This window comes from Salvelinus fontinalis, chromosome 30 (assembly GCF_029448725.1).
Source record: "Salvelinus fontinalis isolate EN_2023a chromosome 30, ASM2944872v1, whole genome shotgun sequence".
Taxonomy (NCBI): Eukaryota; Metazoa; Chordata; class Actinopteri; order Salmoniformes; family Salmonidae; genus Salvelinus; species Salvelinus fontinalis.
In genome coordinates this window covers 34,889,771-34,913,523 of record NC_074694.1, presented here as the reverse complement: position 1 = coordinate 34,913,523, position 23,753 = coordinate 34,889,771, and the positions used below count along the sequence as shown (strand labels likewise).

The following is a 23,753-nucleotide window of genomic DNA, read 5'->3' as shown; positions in this document are numbered from 1 at the left end:
TTCCTAAAATGACTGGAATTTAAATGGAATTGAACCCAACCCTGGTGTGTATATGAGAGCAGCCCAGAACTTGGTGCGAACTCGTGATGCTCAGAGCCAGAGCGTCAGACCACTGCGCTTTGGCAGTTCACAATGCTCTAGCAAGCCGTGAGAATACTTGATGATACTTAATGGCGGGGCCACACACCCCAAAACTCTGAGGAGTCACAAAGTAGGTGACGGTGGCTTGGGGGTGGAGAATTTGCATAAATTATGCTTAATTCTATGTCAAATATGTGTCAACTTTTCTGCATATCTAAGCATACCTCTTGAGCTGTCTGTATCCTTCTGACTGGTGCTTCTTTTTTAAAGACACTACATACACTCTGCATCTCTGCTAAAGGCTGGGTTAAAGATGGAAAGGAATGTGAGTCTTATTCAGTTCATTTAGTAATTGCTTGCTTTTCTAAAGTCTCCCAACCTTGCCAGCAGGCATGCCAGGGAAGATACACTATATGACCAAGTATATGGACACCTGCTCGTTGAATATCTCATTCCAAAATTATGGGACATTAATATGGAGTTGGTCCCCCCTTTGCTGCTATAACAGCCTCCACTCTTCTAGGAAGGCTTTCCACTAGATGTTGGAACATGGCTGCGGGGACTTCCTTCTATTCAGCCACATAAGCATCCGTCGGCACTGATGTTGGGCGATTAGGCCTGGCTAAAGGTGTTCAATGGGGTTTAGGTCAGGGCTCTTTGCATGCCAGTCAAGTTCTTCCACAGAATGAATGCCTAAACTGTTAACCTTTGAGTTGTTTCTGTTTTAACACTGTAGCCACTCAGAATTAACAATGCAACCATGCAAAATGAATGCATCAAAAATAGATGTTCATTAATGATATGTCACATTTCCAGATCTTTTTTTATGAGAGATGGGGTACATTCTGTGTGTCTTATGTTTTTGGGGTGTCCACACAGCCTTGTAGGTAGAGTGTGAGAGGAAATGATGGTTATGTGCATAGAGATATGGTTGCTATGACAACATCTATTAGTCAGAAGGTCACTAAGTGTCCATTCTCTCTCCTCCATAAAGTTTAACAGCCTCTCAGTTCCCTGGTGTTATTGTAACACTAGACACCACACACACATAAACACACACACTCATACATACTCACACACTATCTCTCCCTCACACAGAGATACAGGTGTGTGTGTGTGTGTGTGTGTGTGTGTGTGTGTGTGTGTGTGTGTGTGTGTGTGTGTGTGTGTGTGTGTGTGTGTGTGTGTGTGTGTGTGTGTGTGTGTGTGTGTGTGTGTGTGTGAGAGAGAGAGAGAGTATGCTTTCAGCCACTTTGCTTGGAACAGATAAAGATAATTAAATGAGCAGCTAAACAGAGTGCTGCTGGCGTCACCATGGTAGCACTTTGATCTGCTACGTCTCTGTGATAGTATCATCAACTCATCGGTCTACACACACACACACACACACACACAGAAATAGGGCACTTCCTGTAGATATACTCTTCCCAATAGCCCAGACAGCCCTTCTTCCTGAAGTTTGCACTTGTTCACTTCCCCCTCGCTGAAGTGTGCAATTATTGAACCGGTGGAAGAAATATGGTGTGGACTCCATCTATTCTACAGTCTACAACAATCCAATGCTTTTACGTTTTTAAGTCCTTGAGGGGGAATGAATGAATGCACACTTCAGATAACAGGCGGTAGGTGTTGGATTTGGGCTATAGTGTTTAATTGGCACTGACCTCTAACCTCTAAGCCCTGACTTCCAACACTCACCCCCACACCCACACATACACACGCACACAGTGCCTTAAGAAATAATTCATACCTCTTGACTTATTCCACATTTTGTTGTGTTACAGCCTGATTTAAAAAAAAATCTCAGCCATCTACACAAAGTACCCCATAATGACAAAGTAAAAAACATGTTTTTAGAAATTTTAGCTAATTTAGTATTCACACCCCTGAGTCAATACTTTGTAGAAGCACCTTTTGCAGCAACTACAGCTGTGAGTCTAACTGAGTAAGTCTCTAAGAGCTTTCCACACCTGGATTGTGCAACATTTGCCCATGATTCTTTTCAAAATTCTTGAAGCTCTGTCAAGTTGGTTGTTGATGATTGCTAGACAAACATTTTCAGGTCTTGCCATAGATTTCCAAGTAGATTTAAGTCAAAACTGTAACTCGGCCACTCAGGAACGTTCATTGTCTTCTTGTCTCCCCATTTGAAGAGGGGGATGACCGCGGCCGCTTTGCAATCTTTAGGAATCTCAGACGATATGAAAGAGAGGTTGAACAGACTAGTAATATGGGTTGCAACAATGGCGGATAATTTTAGGAAGAGAGGGTCCAGATTGTCTAGCCCAGCTGATTTGTAGGGATCCAGATTTTGCAGCTCTATCAGAACAGCAGCTGTCTGGATTTGGGTGAAGGAGAAGCGGTGGGGGGCTTGGGCCAGTTGCTACAGGTGGGTGCAGAGCTGTTGGCCGTGGTTGGGGTAGCCAGGTGGAAAGCATGGCCAGCCGTAGAGAAATGCTTATTAAAATTCTCGATTATCGTGGATTTATCGGTGGTAACAGTGTTTCCTCACCTCAGTGCAGTGGGCAGCTGGGAGGAGGTGCTCTTATTCTCCATGGACTTTACAGTATCCCAAAACCTTTTGGAATTAGTGCTGCAGGATGTAAATTTCTGTTTGAAAAAGCTAGCCTTTGCTTTCCTAACTGACTGTGTATTTTGGTTCCTGACTTCCTGAAAAGTTGCATATTGCGAGGACTATTTGATGCTAGTGCAGTATGCCACAGGATGTTTTTGTGCTAGTCAAGTGCAGTCAAGTCTGGAGTGAACCAAAGGCTATATCTGTTCTTGGTTCTACATTTTTGGAATGGGTTCATGCTTATTTAAGATGGAGGGGATGTCACGTTCCTGACCTTATTTCCTTTGTTCAGTCTTGTTTAGTTGGTCAGGACGTGAGCTGGGTGGGCATTCTATGTTATGTGTTTCTATGTTGGGTTTATTGTTTGGCCTAATATGGTTCTCAATCAGGGGCAGGTGTTTGTCATAGTCTCTGATTGGGAACCATATTAAGGTTGACTTTTTTCACTGTTTGTTTGTGGGTGATTGTTCCTGTTCATTGCGTTCTTTGTTGTCTGTATGTTCACATGTTCTGGTCTGTAGCGTCGTTAGTTTAATTTTCTGTTTATTGTTTTGTTCGTGTTGTTAAGTGTTTCCAATAAATATGGAAACATACCACGCTGCGCTTTGGTCCGCCTCTCTTCCACCTAACGACGAGCGTTACAGGGGAAAGCACTTTCACTACTAACGGGATGAGGTCAATATCCTTCCAGGATACCCAGGCCAGGTCGATTAGAAAGGCCTGCTCGCAGAAATGTTTTAGGGAGTGTTTGACAGTGATGAGGGGTGGTCGTTTGACCGCGGACCCATAACGGACACATGAGGCAGTGATCGCTGAGATCCTGGTTGAAAACAGCAGAGGTGTATTTAGAGGGCAAGTTGGTCAGGATGATATCTATGAGGGTGCCCACGTTTACGGATTTGGGGTTGTACCTGGTAGGTTCCTTGATAATTTGTGTGAGATTGAGGGCATCTAGCTTAGATTGTAGGACGGCCGGGGTTTTAAGCATATCCCAGTTTAGGTCACCTAACAGTACGCACTCTGACGATAGATGGGGGGCAATCAATATACATATGGTGTCCAGGGCACAGCTGGGAACTGAGGGGGCTCTATAACAAGCGACGATAGTGAGGGACTTATTTCTGGAGAGATGCATTTTTAAAAGGAGTAGCTCGACCTGTTTAGGCATAGACCTGGATAGTATGACAGAACTCTGCAGGCTATCTCTACAGCAGATTGCAACCCCGCCCCCTTTAGCAGTTTCTATCGTGACGTAAAATGTTGTAATTGGGGATGGAAATTTCTGAATTTTCGGTGGCCTTCCTAAGCCAGGATTCAGACATGGCTAGGACATCAGGGTTAGCGGAGTGTGCTAAAGCAGTGAATAAAGCAAACTTAGGGAGGAGGCGTCTGATGTTAACATGCATGAACCCAATGCTTTTACGGTTACAGAAGTCAACAAATGAGAGTGCCTGGGGACACACAGGGCCTGGGTTAGCCTCTACATCACCAGAGGAACAGAGGAGGAGTAGGCTGAGGGTACGGCTAAAGGCTATAAGAACTGGTCGTCTAGTGCATTTGGGAACAGAGAATAAAAGGAGCAGAATTCTGGGCGTGGTAGGATAGATTCAGGGCATAATGTACAGACAAGGATATGGTAGGTTGCGAGTACAGTGGAGGTAAACCTTGGCATTGAGTGACGATGAGAGAGGTTGCATCTCTGGAGGCGCGGTCTCAGCATGTGTGCGGGGTGGGACAGAGGAGCTATCTGAGGCATGTTGAGCGGGACTAGGGGCTCCGCAGTAAAATAAAACAATGAGAGCTACCCTAAACAACAGTATTCAAGGCATATTGACATTAGAGGGAGGCATAAAGCAATCACAGGTGTTGATTGGGAGAGCTAAGACAACAACGGTGTCACATCAATTGAGGCTGGAGAGACGAAGCAGGTACGGGGAGTAACATTTAATAAATAACGGACATTGAACGAGACAGGAACAGCATCAGCAAACAGAATACAAAGACAAAAAACAATCAATGCAGCAGTGGGGACAAGAGCTGGGGAACTGACAAATATAGGGGAGGAAATAAACAGGTGATAAGTGAGTCCAATAACGCTGATGCGCGTGACGAGGGAAGGCAGGTGTGCGTGATGGATGGCAGGAGTGCAAGGCAATCTGGCGCCCTCAAGCACCAGGAGGAGGGAAGAGCGAGAGCAGACGTGATAAACGGGTTAAGACAACAACGGGTAAACAGCTAAGACAATAACAATGGGTAAATGCCGTGAATGGGCAGAGAGGGTCAGTTAGCTACACACAGGGTCTGAGTTCGAGGCGGGGGCCGACAGATAAACAAAATTAAGTACCATGTTAATGAACAGTCCAGCAGGCATCAGCTGTGAAGCCAAGTGATCATAGGGTCCAATGAGCAGCAATAGGTGAAACAGGGAGCCGTTCGGTAGTCGTTACTACGCTAGGCAAGCGGGAGACACGCTGTTCAGGAAGTTAGCGGGCCGGGGCTAGCAGAAGGGTCTTCACCGACATCCACAACACAGAGGCCGGTTGAGAGCACATCGGCCAAATTACATCAGCAGACCAGTCGTGATGGATCGGCGGGGCTCCGTGTCGACAATGGGTCCAGGCCAATTGGCAAGAGAGGTTTTGTAGTTGATGTACTTCGCTTGCTAGCCGGGAGATGGGCCTAGTTCGAGGCTAGCTCGAGGCTAGCTGGTGCTTGCTTCTGGACAAGGGCGTCAGCCACAATAGCCACTCGGTAGCAGCAAGCAAGCTGCGATGATCCGGTGTAATGGTCCAGAGCTTGCGGCAGGAATCCGGTGATGTAGTGGTAAAAAAGCAGTGCAATATTCTCAGGGCTGATATCGCGCTGTGCAGACTGGCAGGTATTATCCTTGCTATCCGGGCTAAAGCGGCTGGTGTCTGAGCTAAAGGTAAAGACCGCTAGCAGTGGCTAACAATGACTAAAACGCTAGTATCTAATTAGCTGGCTAGCTTCTGATGGAGGTTCCAGTTATAAGGTCTAAAAAATAGCAGATCCATACCACATTGGGTGAGGCGGGTTGCAGGAAGGTATATTTAATTCGTAAATGAAAAAAAGATTGAAATATATTGAAATGTATACAAAATAAATGAAAAAACTCAATATGTACATGGGACAAAGACAAACACATCTGACTGCTACGCCATCTTGGAACACTATGCTTGAAAATATGTAGATGTAAGAGGTGCGTAACTGGCTGCAGGGAAGTCAGGCGCAGGAGAGCAGACATGGGTAACAACCGGAGCAGTTTATTTAGGCAAAACAAACTGCACCCAGAAACAACAAAATACTGGTTGAAATAACATGTCGCCAACCAGTCAGAAAAGCAGATACACTTTACAACAAACAATTCCACACACAGACATGGGGGAACAGAGGGTTATATGCACGTCACGTAATGAGGGAATGTAAACCAGGTGTGTGGGAAAACAAGACAAAACAAATGGAAAATGAAAGGTGGATCGGCGATGGCTAGAAGACCGGTGACGTCGACTTCGACGGAAGTCGTGACAGTTCCCCCCCTTGACGCGCGGTCCAGCAGCGCTCCAACACCGACCTTGGGGACGACCTGGAGGGCGAGGCGCAGGGCGATCCGGACGGAGACGGTGCAACTCCTGCATTCTTGAAGGGTCCAACACGTCCTCCACCGGAACCCAGCATCTCTCCTCCGGACCGTACCCCTCCCACTCCCCGAGGTACTGAAGGCCCCTCACCCGACACCTTGAATCCAGTATGGAGCGAACGGCGTACGCCGGGACACCCTCGATGTCCAGAGGGGGCGGAGGAACCTCCCGCACCTCAGACTCCTGGAGCGGACCAGCCACCACCGGCCTGAGGAGAGACACATGGAACGAGGGGTTAATACGGTAATCGAGGAGAGCTGTAACCTGTAACACACCTCGTTCAGTCTCATCAGGACTTTAAACGGCCCCACAAACCATGGACCCAGTTTCCGGCAGGGCAGGCGGAGGGGCAGGTTTTGGGTCAGCCAGACCCGGTCCCCTGGTGCGAACACCGGGGCCTCACTGCGGTGACGGTCTGCGCTGGCTTTCTGGCGCAGCACCGCGCGCTGAAGGTGAACATGGGCGGCGTCCCATGTCTCCTCTGCGCGCCGGAACCAGTCGTCCACCGCAGGAGCCTCGGTCTGACTCTGATGCCAAGGAGCCAGAACCAGTTGATACCCCAGTACGCACTGGAAGGGGGAGAGGTTAGTGGAGGAGTGGCAGAGTGAGTTTTGGGCCATCTCTGCCCAGGGTATGAACGCCGCACACTCCCCCGGCCGGTCCTGGCAATTTGACAGCAGAAACCTACCCACATCCTGGTTCACTCTCTCCACCTGCCCGTTACTCGCGGGGTTAAAACCTGAGGTGAGGCTGACCGAGACCCCCAGACGTTCCATGAACGCTCTCCAGACCCTGGACGTGAACTGGGGACCCCGATCAGAAACTATGTCCTCAGGCACCCCGTAGTGCCGGAAGACGTGTGTGAACAGGGCCTCCGCAGTCTGTAGGGCCGTAGGGAGACCGGGCAAAGGGAGGAGACGGCAGAAAACCGATCCACAAAGACCAGGATCGTGGTGTTGCCCTGTGAGGGAGGAAGATTCGTCAGGAAGACCACTGATAGGTGCGACCACGGCCGTTGTGGAACGGGTAAGGGTTGTAATTTCCCTCTGGGCAGGTGCCTGGGAGCCTTGCACAGGGCGCACACCGAGCAGGTAGGAAACATAAACCCTCACGTCCTTGGCCAAGGTGGGCCTCCAGTACTTCCCACTAAGGCAGCGCACCGTCCGACCGATGCCGATGCCAGTGACCAGAGGAGGGTGACGTATGGGCCCAATAGATCAAACGGTCGAGGACAGCAGACAGAACGTACAGGAGCCCAGCTGGACACTGAGGGGGAGTGGGCTCTGTGCGTAACGCCCGCTCGATGTCCGCGTCCAGCTCCCACACCACCGGTGCCACCAGGCAAGAGGCCGGAAGTATGGGAGTGTGATCCATGAACCGCTCCTCTGTGTCATACATCCGGGACAGTGCGTCTGCCTTAGCGTTCTGGGAACCTGGTCTGTAGGATAGAGTGAAAACAAAACGGGTAAAGAACATAGCCCATCTTGCCTGGCGAGGGTTCAGTCTCCTCGCCGCCCGGATGTACTCCAGATTGCGGTTGTCAGTCCAGATTAGAAAAAGGTGTTTAGCCCCCTCAAGTTAATGTCTTCACGCCTTCAGAGCCTTGACAACAGCCAACAGCTCCCGGTCCCCCACATCATAGTTTCGCTCCGCCGGGCTGAGCTTCTTCGAAAAGAAATCACAGGTGTGGAGCTTTGGTGGCGTGCCCGAGCGCTGAGAGAGCACGGCTCCTATCCCAGCCTCGGACGCGTCCATCTCCACTGTGAACACCAAAGAGGGATCCGGATGAGCCAGCACAGGAGCCGAGGTGAACAGAGCCTTCAGGTGACCAAACGCCCTGTCCGCCTCAGCCGACCACTGCAGCCGCACCGGTCCCCCCTTCAGCAGTGAGGTAATGGGAGCTGCTACCTGACCAAAACCCCGGATAAACCTCCGGTAGTAGTTGGCAAACCCTAGAAACCGCTGCACTTCCTTTACCGTGGTGGGAGTCAGCCAATTACGCACGGCTGAAATGCGGTCACTCTCCATCTCCACCCCTGACGTGGAAATGCAGTACCCTAGGAAGGAGACGAACTGTTGGAAGAACAGACATTTCTCAGCCTTGACGTACAGGTCATGCTCCAACAGTCAACCAAGCACCCTGTGCAACAGGGACACATGCTCGGCGCGTGTAGTGGAGTATATCAGAATGTCGTCGATATACACCACTACACCTTGCCCGTGCAGGTCCCGTAAAATCTCGTCAACAAAGGCCTGGAAGACTGATGGAGCATTCATCAACCCGTACGGCATGACGAGGTAGTCATAGTGCCCTGATGTGGTACTAAATGCTGTCTTCCACTCGTCCCCCTCCCGCAACAGGTTGTAAGCGCTCCTGAGATCAAATCTTGTGAAGAAGCGTGCCCCGTGCATTGACTCGATCGCACTGGCGATGAGAGGCAGCTGATAGCTGTAACTCACAGTGATCTGATTGATACCTCGATAGTCAATACACGGGCGCAGACCCCCATCCTTCTTTTTCACAAAAAAAGAAACTCGAGGAGGCAGGTGAAGTGGAGGGCAGAATGTATCCCTGCCCCAGGGATTCGGAGACATGTTTCCATAGCCACCGTCTCTTCCTGTGACAGAGGATACACGTGACTCCTGGGAAGTGCTGCATCTACCAGGAGATTTATCGCACAATCCCCCCGTCGATGAGGTGGTAATTTAGTCGTCCTCTTCTTACAGAAGGCGAGAGCCAAATCGGCATATTCTAAGGGAATGCGCACGGTGGAGACCTGGTCTGGACTTTGGTCTGCACCGATGGAAACCCCCACACACCTCCCTGAGCACTCTCGTGACCACCCCTTGAGAGCCCTCTGTTGCCACGAAATAGTGGGGTCATGACAGGCCAACCAGGGTAAGCCCAGCACCATGGGAAACACAGGAGAATCAATAAGGAAGAGACTGATTCTCTCCTTATGACCCTCCTGTGTAACCATGTCTAGTGGAGCGGTGGCTTCGCTAATCAGCCTTGACCCTAATGGTTGACTATCTAGGGCGTGCATAGGGAAGGACATATCCACAGGAACAAGGGGGATCCCTAAACTATGGGCAAATGAACGGTCAATAAAATTCTCAGCTGTGCCTGAATCTACTAGCGCCTTATGCTGGGAATGAGGGGAAAACTCAGGAAATGAAATAAACACATACATGTGAGCAACAGGGGGCTCTGGGTGAGCCTGGTGCCGACTCACCTGGGGTGACACGATAGTGCCCTGCCTGCTGCCATGACTCCCTGAGGAACCCCCCCCCCCCAGCACCGACTAGCAGTGTGCCCTCTGCGGCCACAGATGGTGCAGGGAATGGCCCCTCCTCCGGTCGCCCTAAGTGCAGCACCTCCCAGCTCCATTGGCGTCGGAACGGAGGTGTTGCGGGATGGAACTGACAGGCCCCGATCTGGATGTCCACAGGCAGTCAGCAGGTTGTCCAGCCGGATGGACAGTTCCACCAGCTGGTCCAATGTGAGGGTGGTGTCTCGGCAGGCCAACTCCCGACGGACGGACGTCCTCACGCAGACTGCACCGGTAGTGATCGATCAGGGCCCTGTCTTTCCATCCCACGCTGGCAGCCAGGGTCCGGAAGTCCAAGGTGAAATCCTGCACGCTCCTCGTCCCCTGCCTCAGGTGGAACAGACGTTCACTCGCCGCTCGACCCTCAGGCGGGTGGTCGAACACTGCCCGAAAGCGGCGGGTGAACTCTGCGTAATGGTCCAACGCCGCGTCTCCTTCACCCCATACGGCGTTGGCCCACTCCAGGGATTTGCCTGAGAGGCAGGAGACGAGGGCGGACACGCTCTCATGCCCCGAAGGAGCCGGGTAAACGGTCGCCAGGTAGAGCTCCAGCTGGAGTAGAAACCCCTGGCATCCGGCAGCCGTCCCATCATACTCCCTCAGGAGTGCGAGTCGAATTCCACTGGAACCGGGTGAAGGAGGGGTGGACAGTGGGACCTGCTGTAGTAGGGCTGGTGGAGGTGCTGGAAAACCTCCTCCTCTCTCCCAACGATCCATCGTCTGCAGCACGCAATCCATGGCGGTGCCCAGACGTTGCAACATGGTCGCGTGCTGCTGAACTCGCTCCTCCACTGCAACAGGGAGGGCGTCTGCTCCTGCTGACTCCATTCTTCGGGTGAGTGATTCTGTAAGGGTCCTGTAGCTGGTGTAGAGAGTCAGGCGCAGGACAGCAGATATAAGTAATCAACGTATTTTACTCAAAAAGACAAACTTACAAAGTAACATCACGAGCCCACAAAGACGGACCGAATTACAATAAACAATCACTCACAAACACAACATGGGGAACAGAGGGTTAAATAATAAACAAGTAATTGGTTGAGTGAAACCAGGTGTGTAAGACAAAGACAGAACAAATGGAAAATGAAAAGTGGATCGGCGGTGGCTAGAAAGCCAGTGACGTCGACCGCCGAACGCCGCCTGAACAAGGGGAGGGACCGACTTCGGCGGAAGTCGTGACAGGTGCCTTATTGCAAACAGGATGTATATTTTGGTATGTTTGTAACGGCAGTCTAGCTCTTCCTCCTCCTTGGACGAGGTGAGGCGAGAAGGATCGGAGGACCAATGTACAGCGTGGTAAGTTTCCATGATTTAATAACAAGAAAACTAGACAAAATACAAAACAACAAACGTACTAACCGTCACAGTCCCGTGTGGCACAAACACTGACACAGAAAACAACCACCCACAAATCCCCAACACAAATCAATCCACCTATTTATGATTCTCAATCAGGGACAACGATTGACAGCTGCCTCTGATTGAGAACCATATTAGGCTGAACACAGAAACAGACAAGCTAGACACACAACATAGAATGCCCACCCAGCTCACGTCCTGACCAACACTAAAACAAGCACAACACATAAGAACTCTGGTCAGGACGTTACAATGTTTTTATTCTTCTTTTCACTCTGTCAATTAGGTTTGTATTGTGGAGTAACTACAGAATTGTTGATCCATCCACAGTTTTCTCCTATGACAGCCATTGACCTCTGTAACTGTTTTCAAGTCAAGCTGCAGCAGCAGCTGAAAAGATGAGCTCCTACAAATATTGAAATTTAAATGTTTTTTTAGAGTAAAGTACATCGAAAAAAATCAAAAGAAAACTGCAAACTGAATAGGAGACCAAACAAGCAGCAAACAAAGAAGAAAGGCTTTTGAAAAAGTAACAATTTTTTCATAAAATTATATCGTTTTCTTAGCTAGCTAAGTTGTATACCTGTTGCTAGGCAGTTGCTAGGGACATTCCTGGAAGAAGCTAGCTAGCTAACAAGGAGTGTCTAGTTGGCAGAAGAGAAGAAGGGACAAAGAAGGGACAAAGTGGGACAAAATAAGGACAGAAGAAAAGGGAAAGGGGGAAAAAGGGACATTAAGGTGAAGCAGTCCTCTAAAGACACAAAAGACAATAATACAAGAAACAACACTTCTATTGCCTCTCCCTCTACGATACGCACTTCCGGGTTGGAGCGAGTAGTTGCATTCCGCTTTGCTCCACAGGTAGTATAACATTTCATTTCATTACAGTACAACAGTTTGATTTGTTTGATCTTAGCTGGCTACATAGCTGTCTTTGTATCCAAGATAATTGTGTAGTCTAGAGTAATTGTCGAGGTTACCTAGCCAGTTAGAGGTTACCTAGCCAGCTACACTTTCAAACAAAGTCAACAACGCAGCCACTGCTAGCTAGCCTATTTCACCAGCCAGCAGTACTATATCATTTTAGTCAATAAGATTTTTTGCAACGTAAGCTTAACTTTCTGAACATTCGAGACGTGTAGTCCACTTGTCATTCCAATCTCCTTTGCATTAGCGTAGCCTCTTCTGTAGCCTGTCAACTATGTGTCTGTCTATCCCTGTTCTCTCCTCTCTGCACAGACCATACAAACGCTTCACACCGCGTGGCCGCTGCTACTCTAACCTGGTGGTCCCAGCGCGCACGACCCACGTGGAGTTCCAGGTCTCAGGCAGCCTCTGGAACTGCCGATCTGCGGCCAACAAGGCAGAGTTCATCTCAGCCTATGCTTCCCTCCAGTCCCTCGACTTCTTGGCACTGACGGAAACATGGATTACCACTGATAACACTGCTACTCCTACTGCTCTCTCCTCGTCTGCCCACGTGTTCTCACACACCCCGAGAGCTTCTGGTCAGCGTGGTGGTGGCACTGGGATCCTCATCTCTCCCAAGTGGACATTCTCTCTTTCTCCCCTGACCCATCTGTCTATCGCCTCCTTTGAATTCCATGCTGTCACAGTTACCAGCCCTTTCAAGCTTAACATCCTTATCATTTATCGCCCTCCAGGTTCCCTTGGAGAGTTCATCAATGAGCTTGACGCCCTGATAAGTTCCTTTCCTGAGGATGGCTCACCTCTCACAGTTCTGGGTGACTTTAACCTCCCCATGTCTACCTTTGACTCATTCCTCTCTGCCTCCTTCTTTCCACTCCTCTCCTCTTTTGACCTCACCCTCTCACCTTCCCCCCCTACTCACAAGGCAGGCAATACGCTTGACCTTATCTTTACTAGATGCTGTTCTTCCACTAATCTCATTGCAACTCCCCTCCAAGTCTCCGACCACTACCTTGTATCCTTTTCCCTCTCGCTCTCATCCAACACTTCCCACACTGCCCCTACTCGGATGGTATCGCGCCGTCCCAACCTTCGCTCTCTCTCCCCCGCTACTCTCTCCTCTTCCATCCTATCATCTCTTCCCTCTGCTCAAACCTTCTCCAACCTATCTCCTGATTCTGCCTCCTCAACCCTCCTCTCCTCCCTTTCTGCATCCTTTGACTCTCTATGTCCCCTATCCTCCAGGCCGGCTCGGTCCTCCCCTCCTGCTCCGTGGCTCGACGACTCATTGCGAGCTCACAGAACAGGGCTCCGGGCAGCCGAGCGGAAATGGAGGAAAACTCGCCTCCCTGCGGACCTGGCATCCTTTCACTCCCTCCTCTCTACATTCTCCTCTTCTGTCTCTGCTGCTAAAGCCAATTTCTACCACTCTAAATTCCAAGCATCTGCCTCTAACCCTAGGAAGCTCTTTGCCACCTTCTCCTCCCTCCTGAATCCTCCCCCCCTCCTGCCCCCTCCTCCCTCTCTGCTGATGACTTCGTCAACCATTTTGAAAAGAAGGTCGACGACATCCGATCCTCGTTTGCTAAGTCAAACGACACCGCTGGTTCTGCTCACACTGCCCTACCCTGTGCTTTGACCTCTTTCTCCCCTCTCTCTCCAGATGAAGTCTCGCGTCTTGTGACGGCCGGCCGCCCAACAACCTGCCCGCTTGACCCTATCCCCTCCTCTCTTCTCCAGACCATTTCCGGAGACCTTCTCCCTTACCTCATCTCGCTCATCAACTCATCCTTGACCGCTAGCTACGTCCCTTCCGTCTTCAAGAGAGCGAGAGTTGCACCCCTTCTGAAAAAACCTACACTCGATCCCTCCGATGTCAACAACTACAGACCAGTATCCCTTCTTTCTTTTCTCTCCAAAACTCTTGAACGTGCCGTCCTTGGCCAGCTCTCCTGCTATCTCTCTCAGAATGACCTTCTTGATCCAAATCAGTCAGGTTTCAAGACTAGTCATTCAACTGAGACTGCTCTTCTCTGTGTCACGGAGGCGCTCCGCACTGCTAAAGCTAACTCTCTCTCCTCTGCTCTCATCCTTCTAGACCTATCGGCTGCCTTTGATACTGTGAACCATCAGATCCTCCTCTCCACCCTCTCCGAGCTGGGCATCTCCGGCGCGGCCCACGCTTGGATTGCGTCCTACCTGACAGGTCGCTCCTACCAGGTGGCGTGGCGAGAATCTGTCTCCGCACCACGTGCTCTCACCACTGGTGTCCCCCAGGGCTCTGTTCTAGGCCCTCTCCTATTCTCGCTATACACCAAGTCACTTGGCTCTGTCATATCCTCACATGGTCTCTCCTATCATTGCTATGCAGACGACACACAATTAATCTTCTCCTTTCCCCCCTCTGATAACCAGGTGGTGAATCGCATCTCTGCATGTCTGGCAGACATATCAGTGTGGATGACGGATCACCACCTCAAGCTGAACCTCGGCAAGACGGAGCTGCTCTTCCTCCCGGGGAAGGACTGCCCGTTCCATGATCTCGCCATCACGGTTGACAACTCCATTGTGTCCTCCTCCCAGAGTGCTAAGAACCTTGGCGTGATCCTGGACAACACCCTGTCGTTCTCAACTAACATCAAGGCGGTGACCCGTTCCTGTAGGTTCATGCTCTACAACATTCGCAGAGTACGACCCTGCCTCACGCAGGAAGCGGCGCAGGTCCTAATCCAGGCACTTGTCATCTCCCGTCTGGATTACTGCAACTCGCTGTTGGCTGGGCTCCCTGCCTGTGCCATTAAACCACTACAACTCATCCAGAACGCCGCAGCCTGTCTGGTGTTCAACTTTCCCAAGTTCTCTCACATCACCCCGCTCCTCCGCTCTCTCCACTGGCTTCCAGTTGAAGCTCGCATCCGCTACAAGACCATGGTGCTTGCCTACGGAGCTGTGAGGGGAACGGCACCTCCGTACCTTCAGGCTCTGATCAGGCCCTACACCCAAACAAGGGCACTGCGTTCATCCACCTCTGGCCTGCTCGCCTCCCTACCTCTGAGGAAGTACAGTTCCCGCTCAGCCCAGTCAAAACTGTTCGCTGCTCTGGCACCCCAATGGTGGAACAAACTCCCTCACGACGCCAGGTCAGCGGAGTCAATCACCACCTTCCGGAGACACCTGAAACCCCACCTCTTTAAGGAATACCTAGGATAGGATAAAGTAATCCTTCTAACCCCCCCCCCCCTTAAAAGAGTTAGATGCACTATTGTAAAGTGGTTGTTCCACTGGATATCATAAGGTGAATGCACCAATTTGTAAGTCGCTCTGGATAAGAGCGTCTGCTAAATTACTTAAATGTAAATGTAAATGTAAGTCACCATTGGCCACGGTTTCCTTTCTCTCCGTCAACTGAGTTAGGAAGGATACCTGTATCCTTGTAATGACTCGGTGTATTGATGCACCATCCAAGGTCTAATTAATAACTTCACCATGCTCATAGATATGTTAAATGTCTGATATTCAATGTCTACCAATAGGTGCCCTTCTTTGCGAGGCATTGGAAAACCTCCCAGGTCTATGCGGTTTAATCTATGTTGGAAATTCACTGATACACTGAGGGACCTTACAGATAATTGTATATGTGGGTGTAACGTCCTGACCAGAATTATTATGTGTTTTGCTTGTTTAGTGTTGGTCAGGACGTGAGCTGGGTGGGAATTCTATGTTGTGTGTCTAGTTTGTCTGTTTCTATGTCCAGCCTAATAGGGTTCTCAATCAGAGGCAGATGGTAATCGTTGTCCCTGATTGAGAATCATATATAGGAGGCTTGTTTTGTGTTGGGATTTTGTGGGTGTTTGTTTCCTGTCTCTGTGGTTGTCTGCACCAGATAGGTCTGTCTCGGTTTTTGCACATTTTGTTATTTTGTATGTTGTTTGTAGTGTTTCACTTGTTCTTTTATTAAACATGTTGAACACTAGCCGCGCTGCACTTTGGTCCTCTCCTTCACCTATGGAAGAAATCCGTTACAGAAACACTCACCAAACCCGGACCAAGCAGCGTGGCAACGGGCAGCAGCGGTACCAGGAGGAATGGTCATGGGAGGAAATCATGAACGGAAAAGGACCCTGGGCAAAGGTTGGAGAGAATCGCCGCTCTCGGGAGGAGAAAGAGGCAGCCACAGCCCAGGAGCGGTGGATTGAGGAGGCAGCACGTAAGAGGCTGGAAGCCCGAGAGGCTCACCCAAAAATTTCTTGGGGGGGGAAGGGGCTAAAGGGGAGTGTGGCGAAGCCGGGCTGGATACCTGAGCCAACTCTCTGGGCTTACCGTGGAGTGAGAGGGCGTCGTACTGGTCAGACACCGTGTTATGCGGTAAAGCGCACGGTGTCCCCAGTACGCGTGCTTAGCCCAGTGCGGGCTATTCCACCTTGCCGCACTGGTAGGGCTAGGTTGGGCATCGAGCCGGGTGCCATGAAGCCGGCCCAACATATCTGGCCTCCAGTACGTCTCCTCGGGCCGGCGTACATGGCTCCAGCCTTACAGGTGGTGTCCCCGGTTCGCCTGCATAGCCCAGTGCGGGCTATTCCACCTCGCCACACTGGCAGGGCTACGGGGACCATTCAACTTGGTAAGGTTGGAGAGGCTCGGTGCTCAAGAGCGCGTGTCCTCCTTCACGGTCCGGTATATCCGGCGCCACCTTCCCGCCCCAGCCCAGTACCACCAGTGCCTACACCACGCACCAGGTTTCCAGTGCATCTCCAGAGCCCTGTTCCTCCTCCCCGCACTCGCCCTGAGGTGCGTGCCCTCAGCCCGGTACTTCCAGTTCCGGCACCACGCATCAGGCCTATAGTGCGTCTCAGCCGGCCAGAGTCTGTCGTCTGCCCAGCGGTGCCTGAACTGCCCGTCTGCCCAGCGGTGCCTGAACTGCCCGTCTGCCCAGCGGCGCCTGAACTGCCCGTCTGCCCAACGCCGTCTGAACTGTCCGTCTGCCCAACGCCGTCAGAGCCGGCCGTCTGCCAAGCGCCATCGGAGCCATCCGTCTCCCCAGCGCCATCTGAGCCATCCGTCTCCCCAGCGCCATCTGAGCCATCCGTCTCCCCAGCGCCATCTGAGCCATCCGTCTCCCCAGCGCCATCTGAGCCATCCGTTTCCCCAGCGCCGTCTGAGCCATCCGTCTCCCCAGCGCCATCTGAGCCATCCGTCTCCCCAGCGCCGTCTGAGCCATCCATCTGTCCCGAGCCGTTAGAGCCGCCCGTCTGTCCCGAGCCGTCAGAGCCGTTCGTCAGTCAGGAGCCGCTAGAGCCATTCGTCAGTCAGGATCTGCCAGGGCCGCCAACCAGACAGGATCTGCCAGAGCCGCCAACCAGACAGGATCTGCCAGAGCCGCCAACCAGACAGGATCTGCCGGAGCCGTCAGTCAGCCATGAGCGTCCAGAGCCGTCAGACAGTCATGAGCTGCCCTACGGTCATGAGCTGCCCTACGGTCATGAGCTGCCCTACGGTCATGAGCTGCCCTACGGTCATGAGCTGCCCTACAGTCATGAGCTGCCTTACAGTCATGAGCTGCCCTACAGTCATGAACTGCCCTACAGTCATGAGCTGCCCTACAGTCATGAGCTGCCCTACAGTCATGAGCTGCCCTACAGTCATGAGCTGCCCTACAGTCCGGAGCTGCCCTACAGTCCGGAGCTGCCACTCAGTCCGGAGCTATCTCTCTGTCCTGAGCTATCTCTCTGTCCTGAGCTATCTCTCTGTCCTGAGCTATCTCTCTGTCCTGAGCTATCTCTCTGTCCTGAGCTACCTCTCTGTCCTGAGCTACCTCCAAAATCATGTGGGGGCCTTGGGGAGGATTCTTAGGCTAAGGTCGTGGGCGAGGGTCGCCACTCAAAGGACGCTAAGGAGGGGGACAAAGACAGTGGTGGAGTGGTGTCCTCGTCCACCGCCGGAGCCGCCACCGCGGACAGATGCCCACCCAGACCCTCCTCTTGAGTTGTAGGGGTGCGTTCGGAGTCCGCACCTCAGGAGGGGGGTACTGTAACGTCCTGACCAGAGTTATTATGTGTTTTGCTTGTTTAGTGTTGGTCAGGACGTGAGCTGGTTGGGAATTCTATGCTGTGTGTCTAGTTTGTCTGTTTCTATGTCCAGCCTAATAGGGTTCTCAATCAGAGGCAGATGGTAATCGTTGTCCCTGATTGAGAATCATATATAGGAGGCTTGTTTTGTGTTGGGATTTTGTGGGTGTTTGTTTCCTGTCTCTGTGGTTGTCTGCACCAGATAGGTCTGTCTCGGTTTTTGCACATTTTGTTATTTTGTATGTTGTTTGTAGTGTTTCACTTGTTCTTTTATTAAACATGTTGAACACTAGCCGCGCTGCACTTTGGTCCTCTCCTTCACCTATGGGAGAAAGCCGTTACAGTGGGGTTGTTATTCAAAAATCATGTTGAACACTATTATTGCACAGAGTGAGTCCATGCAATTTATTATGTGACTTGTTAAGCACATTTTTACTCCTGGACTTGTTTACGCTTGCCATAAGAAAAGGGCTGATATTTCAGCTTTTAATTTTTTATTAATTAGTAAACATTTCGAAAACATCATTCCACTTTGAAATTATGAGATACTGTGTGTAAGTGAGTTGTAAAACAACACAATTTCTTATCCATTTTAAATTCAGGCTGTAACAGAACAAAATGTGGAAAAAGTCAAGGGGTGTGAATACTTTCTGAAGGCTCTGCATACAGTATATATACAGTCAGGTCCAAAATTATTGGCACCCTTGATAAAGATAAGGAAAAAATACTATCAAATAAAAAATAGAAATACTGAGCTATATTGTATGCAATTAACCATTAATGTGTGCTTGGGGTTATTGTCTAGTTGGAAGATCCACTTGTGGCCAAGTTTCAACCTCCTGGCAGGGGCACCCAGGTTTTTGGCTAAAATGACCTGGTACTGGGTAATGTTCTAAAAGCTTGGCCTAAAATAGTGTATGAGATCATACAACATATTTTTCTATGACTCTTATGTGTATGCAACCAATATTTTTTGGTCTGATGTGTTTAATAAGGAGCATCCAGATGCTGCACTTGACTTCTTCCAATTATTAATAAACATGCACCTGTTAAGAAACGGACTGTTAGAACTGTTAAGGCTCCATGTATTGGTGAGGAATTGAAAGAGATGGGGCTAAGGGAGTGGCTAATAAGTCCAGCTGCACATCTGACTGGCTGACTTACTGAAATTGAGAAATTATGTAACTAAACTCAACAAAAAGAAGAAGAAACTGTATTATAAAGCCAAGATCAATAATACATAATTATACATTAATCTACTATGTTTGAGGCTATCAATATACACTATATATACAAAAGTATATAATTAGTGGATTCAGCTATTACAACCACACCTGTTGCTGACGTGTATAAAATCGAGCACACCGACATGCAATCTCCATAGACAAACATTGGCAGTAGAATAGCCTTACTGAAGAGGTCAGTGACTTTCAACATGGCACCGTCATAGGATGCCACCTTTCCAACAAGTCAGTGTGTCAAATTTCTGCCCTGTTATTGTGAAGTGGAAACATCTAGGAGCAACAATGGCTCAGCCGTGAAGTGGTAGAGCACACAAGCTCACAGAATGGTAACGCCGAGTGCTGAAGCACGTAGTGCGTTAAAAAAAGTCTGTCCTCAGGTGCAACACTCACTACCGAGTTCTAAACTGCCTCTGTAAGCAACATCAACACAATAACTGTTTGTCGGGAGCTTCATGAAATGAGTTACCATGGCTGAGCAGCCACACAAGCCTAAGATCACCATGTGCAATGCCAAGCGTTGGCCGGAGTGGTGTAGTGCTCTGGAGCAGTGAAAATGTGTTCTTTGGAGGGATGAACCACGCTTTACCATCTGGCAGTCCGACGGACAAATCTGGGTTTGGCGGATGCCAGGAGAACGCTACCTGCCCCAGTGCATAGTGCCAACTGTAAAGTTTGGTGGAGGAGGAATAATGGTCTGGGACTGTTTTTCATGGTTCGGGCTAGGCCCCTTAGTACCAGTGTAGGGAAATATTAACGCTACAGCATACAATGACACTCTAGACGATTCTGTGCTTCCAACTTTGTGGCAACAGTTTGGGGAAGGCCCTTTCCTGTTTCAGCATGACAAGGCCCCTGTGCACAAAGCGAGGTCCATACAGAAATGGTGTGTCGATTGGTGTGAAAGAACTTGAATGGCCTGCACAGAGCCCTGACCTCAACCCCATCGAAAACCTTTTGGATAAATTGGAACGTTGACTGCGAGCCAGGCCTAATTTCCCAACATCAGTGCCCGACCTCACTAATTCTCTTGTGGCTGAATGGAAGAAAGTCCCTGCAGCAATGTTCCAACATCTAGTGGAAAGCCTTCCCAGAAGAGTGGAGGCTGTTATAGCAGCAAACGGGGGACCAACTCCATATTAATGCTCATGATTTTGGAATGCGATGTACGATGAGCAGGTGTCCACAAGTGTATGAAGAATGATGGCAAAAAAACGTATTTAAATTAAATTATGGGCAGAAAGACATTCAACTCCATCTTTCATCGAATCAGATGGTCTATTCATCACAAAACCATTTGATGTTGCCAATTATTTTAATTATTACTTCATAGGCAAATTAGGTACACTTAGGCAGGGAATGCCAACAACTAACAGTGAGCCATCGTATTCATGCATAGAAAAAACTAATAATGAAAGAAAAGCATTGGAAGTTTGAATTTTGTAAAGTTAGTGTAGTAGAGGTGTACTTTTTTTTATTATCAATCAATAATGACAAACCTCCTGGCATTGACAACTTAGATGGAAAGCTACTGAGAATGATAGCTGACTCTATAGCCACTCCTATCTGTAGTATCTTTAATCTGAGCCTAGAGGAAAGTCTTTGTCCTCAGGCCTGGAGGGAAGCCAAATTCATTCCACTACCCAAGAGTGGTAAAGCGGCATTTACTGGTTCCAACAGCAGAACTATCAGCTTGCTGCCAGCTCTTAGCAGACTGTTGGAAAAAATTGCGTTTGACCAAATACAATGCTATTTCTCTAAACAAATAACAACATACTTTCAGCATGCTTGTAGAGAAGGGCACTCGACATGTACTACACTGACACAAATGACTGATGAGTGGTTGAAATAAATGGATAATAAGAAGATAGTGGGAGCTGTACTGTTAGATTTCAGTGCAGCCTTTGATATTATTGACCATAACCTGTTGTTGAGAAACGTATGTGTTATGGCTCTTTAACCTCTGCCATATCGTGGATTCAGAGCTATCTATCTTATAGAACTCAAAGCGTTTTCTTTAATGGAAGCTTCTCTAACGTCAAGCATGTAAAGTGCTGTGTGCTGCAGGGCAGCTCTCTAGCCCATCTACTCGTTTCTATTTCTACCAATGAGCTGCCACTGGCATTAAACAAAGCATGTGTGTCGATGTATGCTGATGATTCAACCCTATACGTGTCAGCAACCACAGCTAATGAAGCCACTGAAACCCTTAACAAAGAGTTGCAGTCAGTTTTGGAATGGGTGGCCAGTAATAAACTAGTCCTAAATCTCTAAATCTAAGAGCATTGTATTTGATACAGATCATTCCCTAAGTTCTGGACCTCAGCTGAATCTGGTAATGAATGGTGTGGCTGTTGAACAAGTTGAGACTAAATTACTTGGCGTTACCTTAGATTGTAAACTGTCATGGTCAAAACATATAGATTCAATGATTGTAAAGATGGGGAGAGGTCTGTCAATAATAAAGAGATGCTCTGCTTTTTTGACACCACAACTAAAAATACAACATGCCATGAAAAGGCACGGGGACGAAGCCCAAAACAAACGCGTAAACAAAAACACAGGGATGTAACCCAAACAAAAGAGCGAGAATAAACCTCTAATAAATACAAGGGACGAGGCCCAACACTTGTTGTTTGTATGTACTGACATGTACTGTATGCGCAACTGATAGATGCATATGGATTAGTTTGCATGTTCACAGGAAATTGACAAGAATAGTCTTCACATATAACTTTCCACCAGACATGAAATCATTATAGCTAAATACTTTCCATTCTTTAATTACAAGCTATCAAGGTAATCCGCTTCAGTAATTCAAGAATCACATGAACTCCTGCTGTCATGTTAAATCAACATGCGTCTGAGTCAAGCTGAGATTCACCATATCAAAGGAATATCTCTGTGACTGAGTGGCAGAGGTAAACCTGTGGTTGATGCTAGGATAATATTTTGAAACATACAGTATCACAGTCCTGCATTTGTGTGAATCATCAGCTCTTTCAAGCCAGCAAAACACGGTGTCATGTTTTAGTGTTAAGAGTCTGAAGCAAAGCATCTATTTACGTTCTCTGGCTTACAAGGCTATAGTTGAGGTTAGGTAGGCTGTGGTGTCACACACACACACACACACACACACAACACACACACACACACACACACACACACACACACACACACACACACACACACACACACACACACACACACACACACACACACACACACACTACATGTTAATGTTTTTAAATGTATGTAAATAAAAAAATATGATGTTTTGTCTGTAATGTATTTTTCGTTATGTGTCGGACCCCAGGAAGACTCGCTGTCGCTGTTGGTGTCAGCTAATGGGGATCCTAATAAATCAAATCAAATGTACCTGCATGCGCCTAAGTGGCCTGAGGAAGGTTATAATGAACTATAGATCTATAATCTTTCCGTTAGGATACACCAACACACACGCACATACACAGGTCTCTCTGCTCTGCTGTCAGTCTCTATCTGTTGGTCAGGTGATCAATACTAATATCTGTAGAAGGTTGTAATGAACTATAGATCTATACCTAACATACTGTCTGTGTGTGTGTGTGTGTGTGTGTGTGTGTGTGTGTGTGTGTGTGTGTGTGTGTGTGTGTGTGTGTGTGTGTGTGTGTGTGTGTGTGTGTGTGTGTGTGTGTGTGTGTGTGTGTGTGTGTGTGTGTGTGTGTGGTTGCGCATGTAGGTGTACGCGTTAATGTTATTTGCGTCTAGAACTTGCAGTCATTCGATAATGTTGCCGATAGTATCATTATAAATGAGAGTTTGGCAGAAGAAGGGTGACCTCCACTACCACACACACACACTCAACACACACAGGTGCACACATAGCTGTTTGCACTATTGGCAAGTGGAATGAGTGAATATATGAGCAACACAAAAACTCATTACAACACGATTAGAAGCAAACCTCAAATTTAATCTCATTTACAGAGGGCTGTTTGCCTGTCAGACACACACACACAGGGGCGGACTGGGATCAGAAATCGGCCCATTATTTTCCTTGAGGCCCCCATTATTAGCCAGATAAATATAGTTTTGCCCACTGAGCTAAAAATGGGCCAGCTCATCTGGCATTTGCCCAAAATGCCAGATGGCCAGTCCACCCTTGCACAAACACACACACAACACACACCTCCCTCTCTGTCTCTCACTCTCTTTCTCTCTTGCTCTCTCTCCATCTCTTTGTGACCACCCATTGAGTCTCATTGAGAGTGGGTGTATCTGTCTGACCCATATAGACCTGTGCACCGCTAAACACCTGCATATGGCATTTACACACAGACACACACACACACACACACACATACTGGCACTCACTCTGTATGCTGACAGCTGAGGTTTTATTTTTGGCTGTATTTTCTCTCTGCCGGCAATTCACATAAACACACACACGCACATACACACAGACACACACACAATAACACATACACAAACAGTGTGCCCTGACCTTCTCTCTGCTGAGTGGGCAAAGA

General features: G+C 48.9%; 1 protein-coding gene across 1 annotated transcript in view; it reads left to right on the top strand.

Moving 5' to 3' along the window:
• The window catches only part of LOC129829107 (neurexin-1a-like), an 86,176-nt gene that overhangs the window by 484 nt on the left and 61,939 nt on the right, over positions 1–23,753 (top strand). The window lies entirely within an intron of this gene.